Source organism: Sorex araneus, chromosome 1, assembly GCF_027595985.1.
Source record: "Sorex araneus isolate mSorAra2 chromosome 1, mSorAra2.pri, whole genome shotgun sequence".
Taxonomy (NCBI): Eukaryota; Metazoa; Chordata; class Mammalia; order Eulipotyphla; family Soricidae; genus Sorex; species Sorex araneus.
Window position 1 is genome coordinate 431,864,425 of NC_073302.1, and position 16,967 is coordinate 431,881,391.

General features: G+C 42.5%; 1 protein-coding gene and 1 long non-coding RNA gene across 2 annotated transcripts in view; one reads left to right on the forward strand and one right to left on the reverse strand.

Moving 5' to 3' along the window:
- The window catches only part of EXOC4 (exocyst complex component 4), an 858,640-nt gene that overhangs the window by 424,883 nt on the left and 416,790 nt on the right, over positions 1 to 16,967 (forward strand). The gene's annotated exons all lie outside the window — the stretch shown is intronic.
- Positions 7,857 to 13,483, reverse strand: LOC129403692 (uncharacterized). The gene is made up of 4 exons (XR_008629385.1): positions 12,595 to 13,483; positions 11,472 to 11,694; positions 9,886 to 9,974; positions 7,857 to 8,989 (listed from the first exon to the last, which is right to left on the reverse strand). It is a non-coding gene; the product is annotated as an uncharacterized LOC129403692 (long non-coding RNA).

Here is a 16,967-nt window from a genome sequence, read left to right on the forward strand (position 1 = left end):
ATATTGGATGCATCCCTCCTCTTCTTTCTGCAAAGGGCCAATCAACCTTCCCTCTTTTCTCTTCTTCTTCCTCCATCCCACTAACACAGATTCCTCTCTGAATCCAGGAGACCCTGACCGGAAGTGTCAGAGTGAGTGGTGTCTCTAGTTGCCGAGGCTGTGGAATGGGAGGGGATCTAGTTGGGTAAGGCAGAGGTAGTTTGGTGGCATCCCCCAAAACGGTGTGTTGACAGGGAGGCTGCCTGGTGACAGGGCCTGCTCTCGCCTCACAGTGTTGGGCAGGGCCGTCAGGGGGTGGAGGTTAGCAGCAGGCAAGAAGAGAAGCCATGCTAAGCCCTTGACTAAGCTGAGTTGCCTTATGGGGCAGGGGGGTGAAAGGGAGATCACCACCTCATTGATGCACCAGAACATGTGACTTAATGACAATGACCAGAAAGTGTACTAGCTAGCGTGGACATTTAGATCTGAGGAAGCAAATAAACATTATCACATTGTACGGAATGAAGAAGCTTGTTCATTCCATGACCTTTGTTGAATGCACAAGAATATTGTAGAAATGTGTATCTTTAAAAGCTAGATATTTGAGAACTGGGAATCTAAGCTAGGAAGTAGAACACATGCCTTCAGTGGGTGAGGTCCAGGACTCAATCCCCCACACTCCCGCCCCTAAGAGCACAGACAAAGGTAGAATTTTATCTAAAATATAATGTGTGTCATTGGGGTAAGAGACTGGTTGGAAAAAGGGGCAAGAGTATGAGCTGATGAAGCAAAATTCTCCAGAATTCAGAGAATACCTTGAGTTCACTGAAACCTTCAGGGTCACCAAGTGATTCCATGTCTGAGGAACATCTAAGGAACATCTTTTTTCAGTACATTTTTATATCAAAATATTTCATTTCATCTGGCTATTTTCTTTTTGATAAAAAAAAATTAAATTTTCTAGCGGTGAGATTTGAGGGCTAAGGGGCTGCTTTGGAAGCTGGTTTTACATTTTACTATTTTTATTTATTTATTTTTTGGTGTCGGGGCTATACCTTGCAGTGCTTAGGATGCTTTCCTGACTCTGTGCTCCGGGATCACTCCTGGTGGAGCTCAGGGACCATATGTGGTGCTTAGGGTTGAACCCTGGTTGGCCACATTCAAGGCAAGAGCCCTACCTGCTGTCTTATGTCTCCAGCCCCCTTGTTTTATTTTTTAGACAAGCTTTGATTGAGATTTGGCCTGGTTCTCTGGTGGTTATCTGGGCTCTCGGCAACACTGATTCCCAACAAACATTAAAACCATGAGGAAGTAGCATGGGTGGTTTCTGTGTGTCCGTTGTGTGGGCTTTGGAGGCTGGTGTTGTGCGTCGCTAAGCAGAGTGATGCCCTCAGTCGCTGTGCTAACTGGTCACAGGCCTCAGAGTTTTTGGAGTCACATTTAGGTGAAAATTCCAGCCTGCCCAGATTTGTGACTTTGGGCAAGTTCCTTAATCATCTCAACTTGCTTCTTCACCTGTGAAATGGGGCAAATAATAACTTGCTGGCAGCACTGTTCTCAGTGTCAGATCCGATGATTTATGGGAAAGGTCCTGGCAGTTACCACGGGCCCCGCAAATGTTTGCTTTGTTTCAGTTTGATTCCATTTCTGACTGTGTGCTCGGGGCCTGTTGCTAACAAGCTGGCAGAGAAATCAAACAATACAGTCTGGCTCCGCGGGTGTTTGTAGAAACTCCTAAGGATGAGGTGCCGCATGCACGACCTCCTTGGGAGCGGGAGACGGCAGAATCCCCTTCTCCCTAGATTCCTGTTCTTGCTTCTTCACAGGCCATCTTATTACCGGAAGGCTCTCCGGAATGTCTCCGTACTTGTGAAGAATATTCGTTGATTGAGGTTGGGTCTTAATTAGCGAATGGTTTGAATGAGTGTGGGGCAAATTCTTAGACTTTCCTCCCTTAGGGAATCTACCACAGAGATAGTTATTTATTTATATTATTGCAGATATTGATTCAGCACTGATGATGAGCCCTTTTAATTTTATTTATTTGTTTTTTTAAAAAAAATCGCACTCTGCTTTCATGAAGCTTAGATTCTAATGGGAAAGTCAGACAACAAGTGAATGAGTGAATGAAGTAGCTCGCTTATGGTAGCAAAACAAAAAGGAGTTACAGAGAGTGTGCCCCAGCCAAGAGAGGAGCAGATACAGAGACAGCAACCATGTGAGAGATGGACAGACAGCTTTCAGACAGAGCAAGTGCTGAGTCCAGAAGCCAAGGAACAAGGAAGAAAGGGTGGCAGAGGGGAGGCCACACACCTTGTGAGGTGATGGGCACAAGATAGTAAGGTGGCCAGAACCCCGGAGAGGAAGAAACTATTGGGGAGTCAGTCAGGAATAACGGGTGTGTGTGTGTGTGTGTGTGTGTGTGTGTGTGTGTGTGTGTGTGTGCATGCACATGTGCATGCATGAGCTGAACATTTTGAACCTCAACCTGTGGTGTGCCCGCAGTGCTTGGGTGGACAGTATAGGGTACTGGGATCTGACAGAGTCGGTGCACATATCTTAACCCAATCTGTCTCTCCAGTCCCTGGAGTTTTGAGTTTTCATCATCTGATAGCACAGCGGGTAGGACATTCGCCTTGCACATGGCCAACCTGGGTTCAATTCCTCCATCCCTCTTGGAGAGCCCAGCAAGCTACTGAGAGTATCCCGCCCGCATGGCAGAGCCTGGCAAGTTACCCGTGATGTATTCGGTATGTCAAAAACAGTAACAACAAGTCTTACAATGGGGACATTACTGGTGCCCGCTCGAGCAAATCGATGAACAATGGGTCAACAGTGCTACAGTGCTGGCATCTGATTTAGCTTTCTTTTTTTGTGGGGATGTGTTATACCTTTCAGAGCTCAGGGGCTACTCCCAGCTCTGTGTTCTGGGGTGAGTCCTGGCTCTGCCGGAGGGACCCACCCTGTGCAGTGCCAGGGATGGAACTAGGGTTAGCCACATGTGTCTTCCCCCTGTACTACCTCTCCAGCTCCGGATTGTTCTTTGAAATTTTACTTGACTTGCCTTATGGAGAACATGTTTGTAGGGGAGAGGTATTAGCAGGGTAAGGGCTGTGGAGACGGCTCAAAGGACCGGAGCACAGGCTTAGGTCCTGGAGTCCTGGGTTCATGTCACCCCAACGTGACGTGGTCCTCTGAACCCCACCAGGAGGGGTGTCCCCTGAACCAGCCATGTGTGGCCCAAGAAAGCAAACACAATAATGATACAGGGTGGCAACAATGACCTGAACAACATGGGTACTAGTTGAGTGAGAGCTGGCCACGTTTGTAATACAGCAGAAACATTCGCCACAGGGCTGAATATGGGTGTGAGAGAAAAAGGAAGGAAGGGTAAAGAGCAGTGTCCAGCAATGGAAGAGGGAGAGTTCAGCGGAATGATCATACATTCCGTTTGGGAGATGCTAAAAATACAAGATTTCTATTTGATAACCAAGTGTAATATGTTGAGTGTCTCATTGAAGGCTCGAATCTAAGGCGTGGAAGTGGGCACTAGACTTGCAGACCCTTTGGGCCCCAGCAGAAACCCTTTATATAACTTCACCATCCACTTGAGCCACTTAGATATTCAGCCCTCAAAATGTGGATAGTGCTACTGTGGCATTGATTGAATATTTTACTGTTCACTCCTTTAAATGAGAATGTAAAGATTTCCATTTGAATAGCCTTATTATAGTGGTCCACATAGGAAGACAGATACAATTATGGAAGCCACCAGCATTCCAGTGTTATGCAGGAGGTGGATAAAATTCACTGAGGAGGGCACAGAGGTAAGGAAGGAAAAAGCATCCGGATGCTAAGATCTCCAGTGTCGAGGTTAGGAAGCTACAAAGCATCCACCCAGAGTGGCTTGAAAAGAAGTGGAAGGGATTTGGAGGGAAAGGCCAAGGGAATATGGTTTCCAAGAAACCGAATGGATGTGTAACGTGTTTTTAAGGCTGTGTCTGATGCTTCTTTGAAATGCTGTAGTCTGTCACTTACTATGGAGTCGACTCTTCTCCCAGCCTAGCAAATACTTGTTGCTCTATAATTATTTTTAAAATGGAAACTGTTGAAAGGGTAGTAGATCACTGCTGGCTTTCACTAAGTTGTTTTCAGGAAATACATTCTTTTACTTAATGCCCTGATGTCAGAGATACCTCCTATAAAATCCCAAACTGGGCGTACTGCCCTTCCTCCACTGTGGCCGCCCCACCATTAGCTCTCCTGCTCAGTTCTCGGTGGACAGGAGTTTGGGGAAGCCAGTGTAGAGTAGCATCTCAGATCTCAGAGAGTGAAGTGGCAGAGCCGATTGCTTGCCTGGTCTGACTTGTCCTCTCTCCCTCACCTTTTGGCCTTTCTGGTGTATAGTCATTAAAGGGATTTCTCATGGAACTCCTGGAGAGTGAGGCTGGAAGTTTGCTTTCCTCTTGGCCTTTGTCAACTGGATCCAGTGAACCATTTCCTGGGTAACGCTGTGAAGAGGTTCTTGGCTCTGTTCCAAATTTCCGAAGTACTGATGTGAATTATAGGTACCTCAACCTAACTTCCTTTTGCCCTTTTCTCAGCTTCTCTTTTTTTGTGTGCTTCCTCTGGATTTTGAGTGTTGACCATCAGCATTCTTTCCCCTGCCTTTTCTCTTGAGTTTGCATCTTCCTTTTTTTGTTTTTTTTTTTTTAAGTTTTTAATTAAAGAGCCATGATTTACAAAGCTACTGACAGTTGAGTTTTAGGTATGCAATAATACCACACCAATCCCGCCATCAGCACTTCTTCTCCAGTTCTTGTCTCCATTGATTTCTCTGTGTGGAAAAACTTCAGCTGCTCCTATGTATCTGGTCTGACACATTGTACTGTCTGATCACCCACATGGTTGCTTTGCTTTGTCCTTGAAGTGTGGCGCTCATTAGAATTTCTCCCTTCCTCCTGGAACTCTGCTTTTGTTTCCTTTTGCCACCTCAATGCACAGTGGCCTGCCACTCCAGTTTGTGGGGAGAAAAATCCCTAGAAACAGAGAGACAGCAAGCTTTTCTTTTCTCCTTTCTTCTGTGTTCGCTTATGGTTTCCTGCTCGTCTTTGGAAGCATGATTTTGGGTAGCAACTGTGATTATTCCTTTTCCCTCCTTCCTTTGCGCTGCCTGAGTGAACACACTTAATGACACTGAAAAGTCACTGTAATTCCTGTTGTGTAAGTCCTCCCAGTCAGGCTGGAAGCGTTGCTAGAGCACTGTGGGGGGAGGAACAGATGCAGGGATGGTATGGGACCCGACCCTTCCGATCCAGGGCAACGTTTTCTTCAGAAGTTCAAGGGAGGCCTGGAATCCGTGTCACTCGCAAGCTCCACTGAGTTTAAATCTGCCAAGTTAAAAATACAGAGTCGCAGCTTGCCTTCCACGATTAAAAGTCACATGAGGATGGGGAAGGAAATTCCCAAAGGACTGGTAGCTAGAAAATCTTTTGCCGTCAAAAGCTGATACCAAAAGCAGTTGCATGAAACCCTAAAATCAGTGATGAAAACGACAAGAGGATTATACGTAATACCGAAGACAAATGCACACATGTTTCGAGCCGAACGGGCTTTTAATATAAAGACACGCTGATTAAGACAAAACGCAGAGTAATTAAGGCGCAGCTAAGGCAAGTGTCAGAGTCGCTTCATTCTTTGTGCATTTACTTATATGCTGAGTATTTTCAATTCTTTGATTAGATAATTATATTATTCTGAGGGTGCACATTTTTACCATTGAGTTACATGAAAATGCCACATCACTCAGTGAGTTTGTGTGTTTAACCTCACAAGGTGGTTATATGCCAGTTATTCTGCCCTTGCCTCAGTGTTTGCCTTCTAATATTTCCGTGTGTTAACTCAGCTGCCTCCCTTTATTGCTGCCATATTGCAATGAATGGTCTTTGCATTCTTATGAAGAGCCTATTAGCAGCGGAGCCTTGATTTAAGGAATTTCTCCAGTTTATGAATACAGTTTGTCTCCGTGAATGAGTTTAGCACTTTAATGCTATTTATTTACTCCACACCGCAAAATGTAATATAATAAATAATAGGTCCCTTGAGCTGGGGGTAAAACTCAGTGATCATCCTCTCAGCAGGAAGACGAACACAACTTGAGTGGAGAAATAATGATCAAAATTCACCATGCTCACTGGGATGCCATTTATATACCTGAATCTAATAAAGGCAGAATTCAGAATTACAATGCTCTACATTCTGCTTAGCCCTGGCATCTGAATGTAATGAGACTGGGAGAAGAAAAGACACAGTCATATTAGCAACGTTTAAGAGGACCATATCAACTCTGAATGACAACTCAAGTGAGATTGTTTCCATAAGACCAGATGACCCCTCCTTTCTTATTCTAATTGAGTGTTAGGTGAGTGTGGACTCTGTTATCTTCATCCACAAAGTCCCCCACCCCTTTTGGGGGGTGGGGTGGGTTCCATTTTTTCACAGTTCCTTTTATTGCAGTTTATTTTCATCTTAGAGGTTCCCCAGAGGATCCTAACCGTCATTCATCCATAAATACAAGTCCAAACCACAGAGTGGCCATAGGGCACTTGTCTCTTTCAAGGCTGAAGCCCCAAAGCCCCAAAAGTTCATGAATTTTCAAAAGTGTGTGTGTACCAAGATAGGTTTGGTTGTATTCCAAGATTCTTCAAGTTACTTTTGTGCTATCTTTGCATTTATGTGCTATCTTCCTTAGTATTAGTTCCTCGATATAAGGCCTTCTCAATTTTCAGGCCTGGGGTGCTTGCTGGATCACACGAGGGAGAGTTAAGCAGACTGGGTGTTTGAGCCACTGGGAGCCGGTCTTCCATCCTGGGAGTCTCATGGACTGCGCTGTTTTTCAGCCGTTTCCCACCCGAGGACCAGTTCCTGTCTTCATACTGCTCTACTGACTCAAACTCAGTATGTTTTCAACCGTTCTACACTTGCTGATGGGCTCTGACCCCCAGACTGGTGGCTGAAAACCAGTGATTTAGACAGTAACCGCGCTGGGGCCAGATCGTCTAATTTTGAAAAACAGAACCCAATTGTCAGGTGTCCTTGCATCCTTCCTTGCCCCTTTCCTTTCTTTCCTCTTTAAAAACATTTTTTAAACGTTTTTGATTGAGGTGCCAGGATTTACAATAGTGTCAATCATGGTTTCCCTGCATTCATTATTGCAACACCAGGAACAGAGAACCCGCCTCCCTCCCCCACTGCCTTCCGCCCCCACTCACCTCCCCTGGCCCCTCGTAAGCTTAGTTTTATGGTGAAATCATCAGTTCCAATGACCTTGATTGCTTGTTATTCCCTTATTATATTTCCCGTTTATCCAATATAAGAGATATCTCTCTCTCTCTCTCTCTCTCTCTCTCTCTCTCTCTCTCTCTCTCTCACTATATCACTGTCATCCCGTTGATCAATGATTTGCTCATGTGGGCCGAGTAACATCTCCATTCATCCTAACCCTCTCTCTCTCTCTCTCTCTCTCTCTCTATATATATATATATATGTATATATATATGTGTGTGTGTGTGTATATATATGTAATATATATAAAACATCTGCATTTATCCTAGCCCTCTCTCTATACATACATATCTACATTTCTCATATGACTAACAATACAGCGAATCTTCTGGAATTCAACAAAATTGTGCATCAATGGTAAATTGATAACGTTTTTTTAAAAATAATATTGTTATTAATATTAATAGTAAAATTATTATAAATAAAATTCAATGCTAACCCACTTTAAAATTTACAGTAGAGAGATAAATGCTATAAGTTTAAAAGGTAGAGGGAAGAGAATTAAGAAAAAATAAAGGGGGAAACAAGGATAGGTCAATGAAAGTTTTAAAATGTGTTTTATTCAATGGAAGATTTTATAGATTATAAAGCTTCTATCCAGATTCTGTCTAGATTCTCTATTGGCTTTTTTGGCTTTTGAAATTAAGGTCTGCATTGATAATAAAATATTGTAATAAACATCTCTATGGATTAAAGCAAAAACACCTGATCAGACACAAAACACTCAATATGAACTGAAATGTTAACTTGTCATTGAATATATATAAAATCCCTAGCAAGTTCAAAGTAAACGAATCTTTTTTATCTAGTATAGGGCAACCATAAGCACCAGGAGTGAATGCCATACTCAATGCCAGATGCTGAGTCCTTCTTGTCTTTTAAAGAGGCTCGTTTAATGTTCCTGTAAGGGGCTCTTGTAAGATTGATTTCAAGGCTGTGCTATTCATTTGCCGTGCTGTTGCCCGTCCTGGAAGCTCTGTATTGTTCCTTCAAATATGAATGCTAATCTAGTTGGTTTGAGTGTTCTTGGTGAGATACTCATCTCATTGAATTTTTGGACTATATCCCTCCATTCTTTTTGACTCAGAGAGTCTCATTTGATAGATCTGCTATGAATCTTATGGGCTTTCCTTTCTTCTTTTTTTTTTAATCTTGCTGTTGTCAGCATTCTCTCTCTTTGACTTTGGTCCTTTTGAGTCCAGTGTGTCTTGGAGTTTTCCTAGTTGAGTCTATTTTCACTGGGACCCTTGCCTGTGTTCCTCAACTCTAGGGAAATCCTTATCATTGATTTCTTTCACTGTTGCTTCTTCATCAGATTTGCCTTCATGTTCTTCAGGTACTCTGCTAATTTTTATATTGTTCCTCTTAACCTGAACACATCTCATGGGAAATTCCTATATTTTCAGTTGTTACCTGTTTTCAGAGTCTGTATTGAAAGAAATTTCTCACAACAACTGTTTCAGCACTCTGGTTTTGTTCTTCGGTTTACCAGTTTGATAACTCTGCATTGAATAATAACTTAAATCCCTTCATTCTCTAACAGTCTCTTTATCTTACTGCTTGCATAGAGCTGTGCGACAACTTTGACAGCGACACAGGCCTGCACTGTGACTCAACAGTAGGGCAAATGCTTTGCTTGCATGGAACTTAGATGTCTTCCTTAGTCCTGAAAGAAAAAAAAAATCAACGAGAACTATCGTTTTATCCTCTCTCCAAAGCCACCCAAGAAAGCCATCAAGTTTTTCCTTTTCTGTTAAGTAACATCAGAAGAGAATGCTTTGTTATATTTTTATCGTATATTTATATATTTAAATTTTTCTTCATTGATCTGTTTTAGAGTGTACTTCATTTTGTGAGTTTATGATATTTAATATCTTATATATTCCACATAGTCTAAGCTTAAAGGCATAAGTATATTTGCTCTCTTAAACTTCTATTGTCTGTATTTAGTAAGGCTCTCTCTATTTTTTTATCCAGTATTTTCTCAAACTAAGAGTCACTTAAAGAAAACAGGGCAGGGTAGACTTTATGGAAATTATATTTTAGTATAGTTGTTTTATATATATATAAAAGCATGTATATATGCACACAATACTTATATGTGTGTGTTATGTGTATAAAGGTTAACCTAGAAGACCTTCCTAAGTAACAATGCTGAGTGTTACAAATATAACTAGTCTTACTTTGCTAGATTTAATCTCATATAGAACAGGAATGCTGGGTTCTTTTGCAGTACCATAGACAAGCTGCTTTATTCCACAGACTTCTAAAACATGGGGAAATCTTAGTTAACTAATTGAAATGCTCATTTGGCTAAGAACTTAAGCAAGGTTCAGTAATTCTCAATTTCCCACTTTGCTTGCAAAACACAATGTAAGTGCAGAATTACACTCTTCACAGTTTATTACACTATGTGTTCACTCACAGGGAAATAATTTAATGCAATTTACTTCCAGCTGTTTTCCTCATACTGACCCCTTTATTAAAGGAGTGATTTCTCAAGGTTATGTTTATTTTTAAATGATTCTGATTTTGCGGCAGGTCATAAATTTATTCACCTACTTGGTCTCCTTCTCCCTTTGATCTCCTCGAAATTCCCACGTTGTGTCTCCGGCACCAACTCGTGAGGACGCCCCCTTCTCTCCGCTTGCCTGCCAGATATCAGTGAATCCTTTTACTGAGAGACGTGTATGTTAATAATTTTCCTCATACTTTCATGTCATTTTTGTGTATAGGTTCAAGGCAATCTTGGGATCTTCATTTTGTTAACATAGCTCAGAGCCCTCCCCCTTGTCCGAGTAATTGTGCTCCTGGCCTTGGAATGTTTTGTTGGTGTTTTTGGAAAAGCCACCAGGGTTTTCCCCAGTGACCCCATGAATATGGTGCTTCTTTCTCAGCAGCTGCTCTTTTGCAGGGGAGCCATGTTGCTGAAAGTTAGCATGACATTTTGAAACTGTTTTTGTTTTGTTTTGTTCTGTTTTGTTTTAGGATTTTACCAAGCTTTTGGTATTGTTACTTTTTTTTTTTTAAGTCTTACAGTTTCTGGTGCCAAAATATGCTTCTCTTCTTACTTCCCAGCAAGCAATTGCAGAGCTAATTTGGGACTAAATTCTTTCTCTTACCGTGTTCCCATTCCCCCCACTCCTATCCCCCACCCCCTGCCCATCTTACTGCAGGTGCTTTAAAGTCCTCTGAAAAGATAGAGGAGAGACCGTATGACAGTAATGGCTGGAAATGATCACACTGGGCAAGCTCTGAAGGTTAAAAGTAGGTAAAGGGATATTCTCGATAATCCTTCAGTATCAACATTGCAAACCACGGGGCTGGAGCGATAGCACAGCGGGTAGGGTGTTTGCCTTGCACGCGGCTGACCCGGGTTCGATTCCCAGCATCCCATATGGTCCCCCGAGCACGGCCAGGGGTAATTCCTGAGTGCAGAGCCTGGAATGACCCCTGAGCATTGCTGGGTGTGACCCCCCCAAAAATATATTGCAAACCACAATGCCCAAAAGTTGGGGGGGGGGAGAGAGAGAGAGAGAGAGAGAGAAAGTGCCTGCCTTAGAGGCAGGCAGGGGGTAAGGAGTGAAGTGGAGGGGGGTGTTGGGAGGGAAACTGGGGATGCTGGTGCTGGAAAATGTACACTAGTAGAGGGATGGGTGTTGGGTGTTGGCATACTGCATGGCTGAAATCCAGTCATGAACAGCTTTTTAAGGGTTTATCTCACAGCGATTCAATAAAAAAATTTTTAAAAAAGTTAAAAAAATAGAAAGATATCAACTGGGAGAATATTACGATAAAAAAATAATAAACAAAGGTCTCTGAGCTTTCTCCCATCCATGCCCAATGTCCATGAGACAGGCACTTAGAGCGTGCCCTGGGGCCCAGTGTTGGAGAAGCAACTCTGCAGCCTCGGGACCTTGCCAGGAACCGGCCTGGGGGAACATCTCCCTCCCCTTGAGCCGGTCCTCCTTCCCGTCAGACAGGTTCAACACTGTCTGAACGACAGTGCTCTGTCTTCTTTTAATCCTGCCGGGCTCCAGTTGTGGCAGAAGTAGTGGCCTTTTATTCTCACTCAGATTTTGCCTTCTCTGATTGCACAACAATTTGTAGACGGTTGAAGGCGAAGGGTTATTTGAAAATGACCATACCTGAAAATATTGACGGTCCGTTAATTTGCTGTTGTATCTGATCAAAGTAGCAATGAAGGTTTAGATTGGCTAACAGTCATATCTCTTTGTTCAGCAGTGTGTGTGTGTTTTTTTTATGATCCCAAACTAAATGAACGTCTTTGCCGTTTCTTTAATTGATGTTTGTTTAACGAACTTCTATTCATTCTTCCAAGGAGCAACCTTTTCCTCTCCAGCATCACCCCTGAGAATTAGAGGCAAAGAATATTCTATTTACATCTGGAGAACAATTGAACCCCCCTGCCTCGTTCTCAGACAAGAGGGTGATTGATGTCTTTGATATCAAATTCTTAACTGGAGCAAATTTTGTCTCAATTTGAGGGAAAGTGGTGATAACACAGGTTCTCTCTGCCAGCCAACTCAGGCACACAGGCCTTGATTTTTTCCTTCCTGTCTTCCTTCATTTACTTGTACCCAAGACTGAAAGTCTCACAGTTTCTCCTAAAGTTGATTTAAAAAGATGGTGAGCATTTAAAAATACCTGAAATAAAAAAATATATCCCATTCGACTGAAATTGGAGGCCAGTGGTTTATGCAGGCTTGGTCTAATGCATTCCTCACCTTACATTAATCTCCCCCAAAGCCCTGGGAAGGAAACACATTCCCCTGGCACGACAGGATGTACAGTGGCTATAAACCAATTACTTTCTGCAAGCTCAGAAATACTGACCCTTCTGACTTCATTTTTAGGCAGGAACTCTCCACCCCTGCCTCGCAAGGGGAAATCATTGAGCTGTACTCCACGCAACAAACAAATCTAGGTTTTCAAAGAGTAATTTGGCCAGGCTCTCTGGAGCAAATCACCTTTAAAACATGCCAAAGGTAGTTGTTTAAATACCTTTATGTGTCTAATCACAGAGGTCTTTGATGAACTTTGCCTACTTTAAATACATCAAAGTAAGCAAAGAGAGTGGAGAAAGCCATTAGAAAATCATTATAATAAACACCAATATTGATCTACTCCTCTCTCCTTTGGGACCTGCCTCTTGTTGTTTTAAGCGCTTCAGGTGGACTTTCTATAGCCAAATAGTCAAAGGCGCGTAAGCCATCCCAAAACAAATGAAAAACAAATGGAAGTGATTACCTTACAGAATTCTTCTGGATTTCAAAGAAGCTGGTCAGAGCTGTGCCTTGCTGGGGTTTGGGCCTGACTTTGGAGTTGAACCTTTTCTGTAGTAAACAGGCTCCTGCTTATGCCTGTGTGTTTTGACTTCGCAAAAAAAAAAAAAAATGAAAAAAGAAAAAATCAATCTCTGAGAAAATGGGCTTCCATCTTCCTTTCAGGCCAGTCTCCTTTGATGATTGATGCTAATTCAGTAAGCTGCTGACCCAAGAATAAAGAATTGTTTGTGCTGTTGTTTTGAATAAATAAACTTACCAAGAATCAATGGCTGTAGCTTAGAGAAATGAGACAGGGATAGCACAAAATCTCTTTGTGCTGTGTTTCTCATGTAAATAAAGCAGATAAAGGGCAGTTCAGCACTAGGCAGCTTCCTGAATGATGGGGACTTGCTGTGATTTGGACTTTAAAAAAATAAATGTATTTAAATTTTGGAATGTCTGAACTCTCTATCCGTAGTGAAAAGAGACGATATTTATGACAAAGTCGGACCCTTATTTATTCTTGTAATAATTCCAAACTGGCAGTAGCAAAGCAAGTTTCCTTTCCCTGGGGCCATCGCTGACATTCCAGATTGCTCATATGTGGCCTTGGTCTCGCCCCACTGCAGTTTAGAGAAGCATTTCCAAAAGACTTGAGAAGTTTTTATTTCGTTTTGAGATGGAAAGGACAGCGAGGTCTGCCAGACCCAGAGAGTTTGCCCAGGCAGAATTTTGGATCTAGAGGCCTGTGTATTGGCTGACCACATGTAAGTCATTTTGCTTCTTGGGAATCACAATTTCCTCTATCAGCCAGTCCCCCTCCTCCCCCACACACCTTACGGTCATAGAGGGAATTGGGTCACCTGCAGACACTGTTCTCCAGGCCACATGTGACCGAGCGGGTGCCTGGCCTTGCATCGTGTGAAAGGCAGTCCAAGAGAGTTGAAAATAGGCAGATGTGCTTTTTGACTTACTTTTTTATTGCTTTTTTTTTTTAAGGCACTTACTCAGCCATGTCTACTAAAGACTATATGGGTTTCATTTCTGTTTGCTTGATTTCGAGCTAAACCAGCATGCATTCATCTTAATATGTGCACAATCAAACATCATCATTAGCCATATTCACTGCAAATGACTTAAACACTAAGACATAGTAGGAAGGCTGAGTCCATATATAGGGAGGCCTGAGAACAGTGACTGCTGTGTAACTTTGTGCTATTGACATATTCTAATTATGTGCTAAAGGAGGAAAAAGGAATGTGGGTCTTGTCATTGATTTTGGTTTCTGGGCCATACCCCGCAGTGCTCAGGACTTACTCCTGACGGCTGGCTCAGGGATCACTTCTGGTGGGGTCAGGGGACCATATGCAGTGCCGGGGATGAAATCCAGGTTGGCTGCATCTAAGGCAAGTGTCTGCTGCACTGTCTCTCCAACCCCAAGAATATGTCTTAAGTGACTGTGAGGTTATTGGCTTTCTGTGGTCTCAAGTCTGTAATATGTCACTAGAAGGTAATATAACGTTAAATAAACACGTTTGTCCCTGGTGACACCCTTTTTCCCCTTTTTCTCCCCTGCACTTTTTATGCTTTATCAGATTAGTCAATATTTTAAGAATTAAAAAACACGTCATATTAGAAAGTCTCAATAGCACCAATACTTTATTTGCAAACATCCTTAATGTAAAATAAGTGATCTGATTCATCCACATATGCTCAGACCAATTCAGGAATAGATACAAAGAGTTTAAACCAAGTGTAGATTCAGCATAATAAAAATTTTCAGTTTTTGTTTTCTTTTTGGGTCACACCTGCTTGATGGTCACTCCTGGGTCTGCACTCAGGATTTACTCCTGGTAGTGCTTGGGGATGCTGAGGATCGAACCCAGGTCAGCTGCATGCAAGACAAAGGCCCTCCCATGGTACTGTTACTCAGGCCCCCTAAGTTTTTAGTTTGTAATATAAGTCCGAATTCCACAAGTTACTGGTTAGGTGTATGCAAACTCCTTATACTTTTTGAAGTCTCATCTGTAAAATGAAAATAGGTTTTTTCTGGTTTTTTTTTTTTACTTCCTGATCATGATAAAATATGACTGAGGTACAGAATAAATGTAGTGTGATGTGATCTCGTTTGTTTATCTCTGCTGCAGCTTGCTTGGGCAGTGGTGCGTCATCGCTGAAGATGCCTTTGGCCTCAGTGTCATGGAAGGTCTGGCTTAAAGTTTTTCTCCATGTAACTTAAGGATCCGGATCTGATATTGAGGTCTAGAATCCATTTTGATATGACTTTTTTTTTTCTTTTTGGATCCTCTCTACCTTGAATACCAGGAAATGCTTTTCTTTGAATAACCTGGAGTTCTGATCTGACCAACTTTGTCTTCCGAGGAAGGCTGGGAGTGGTCAGTTCTTTGCGCCTGCGTTTTCTGACCTCTGTGGATTGTTGCATGTCATCTCTGCTCTTCCTCGGATTCGGTCTTTCTTGCGGGGGGCCTCCCTTCGCCTTCCCTGCGTTCCCTGTGTGTTTGGATTATACGGCTCATTCCAGCTGACACATTTCGTTAGTGTTATCAGACAGACTGAAGGGGTAGAATCACTGGGAGTGTTGTTTCTCATTCTTTCGGGTCAACAGGCTTCTTTCAAAGATAGCGCTCCCTGATTGCTCTGCTTGGGGCATAATTGATCAGCGGCAAGTTTGCACCTCAGTCTGCATCTGACTTGTTAATTTAACTCCCCCCCCCCAACCGCATGCTGATTCCATATGCAGCGTCAGTTCATATCTCAGGGCTCAGTAGCTAACATATATATTAAATTGTCAAGAGCAACTCAAGAAGGTGTAGCTTCTTCTTTGCTTATCTGGGCCATTGCAACAAACACCTGTGGCTTTCAAATCAAATCAGAATAAATGGTGATGATTATTGTTTTACTGGTCATTAAATAAGGACTGTTGAAGGAGAGAGTGTGCCGAAAACCAATTTCCAGGAAAATTCTGCTTTAGAACCCTGAGCCTGGGAGTTGCTTTCTGGCCTCAGAAGCACCGAGTTCTCTTGAGCTAAGTTTCGGTGCACCCAGGAGATTTAAGGCTTTCTCTGGTTTGCGGGGAAAGGGAATGTCTCCTGAGTGCCACTCAGGGGTCGCCAGGGCTGTCCCTCGGGGTGCTGGTGAGCTCATGTGTGGGCTGGCAGGGATCCGAAGCCCAGCCTGGTGCAGGTCAGGTATGTGCTTCAGCTCTTTGGACTATGACCCGTCTTGAATGAAGCCTCCCATCTTGCCAATGACTCTAGAATGGTTGTCATGTGCACGAGGGAAAATCAGGTAGTACATAACGATACCAGAGCATAAGAAGCTGCCGAATACGGTGACCAGCGCGTGAAGTGTGCAAAATATGAGGAGATAAAATGAAACGGAAATCTTTCTTTGAAAATGTAGCAAACTCAGCGGGCTCGAGCACAGGCTTTGTGTGTAGTTCAGTCCACCACACTTCCTGTGACCCTTTGAGCACTAACAGGCACCGCGCCTGAGCACCACCAGGGGTGTCGCCAAAACCAAAGTAAGTAAGGAAAGAAGGAAGGAAATACATCCAGGCGTATTGAGCAAATGATCTCGATGGCACTCATTCATTTATCTCTCTTTAGCAATCTGTCCTAGATCATTTAGAGAGTCACAAAATCATTTGAATTTTTAAAGATATATTATTCTGCCAATATAACATGTGTTGTTAACCCAATAAGTTGACATCTTTGCTTTAACAAGCATTTAACAGTTGATGCTTCTTAGCACTCATAGAGGGAATTTTAAATGGTTCTAGCTCAGGAAATAAGTCGCTGGAAGTTATATTCCTCTGTTGGCATTACTGCATGAAAACTATGAGGCAGTGTTTTGCAAATGAAAGAGAAAATACTCACCCTATATGCTAATTTATTAACTTAAGATTAATTAACTCAAAATTTCTTTAATGTGCCAGAAAAAAATACTCTGTGAGTTTAAATATACTCAGGTCAGTTTATAAAGGATGTAAAATTTATGACCTATACTATACATGAACTTGATGTACTTAAGAGAGGGGGAAATTGTATGTTCCCTAATTTAAACATTTTTATTTGGTTTTTAATTTTAAAATGGGTCATTTAAAAATACCAAGTTGGGGCTGGAGTAATAGCACAGCGGGTAGGGCATTTGCCTTGCACGCGGCCGACCCGGGTTCAAATCCCAGCATCCCATATGGTCCCCTGCGCACCGCCAAGGGTGATTCCTGAGTGCATGAGCCAGGAATGACCCCTGTGCATTGCTGGGTGAGACCCAAAAAGCAAAATAAATAAATAAAAAATAAAAATACCAAGTTACCTGCACTTATTTTATTAC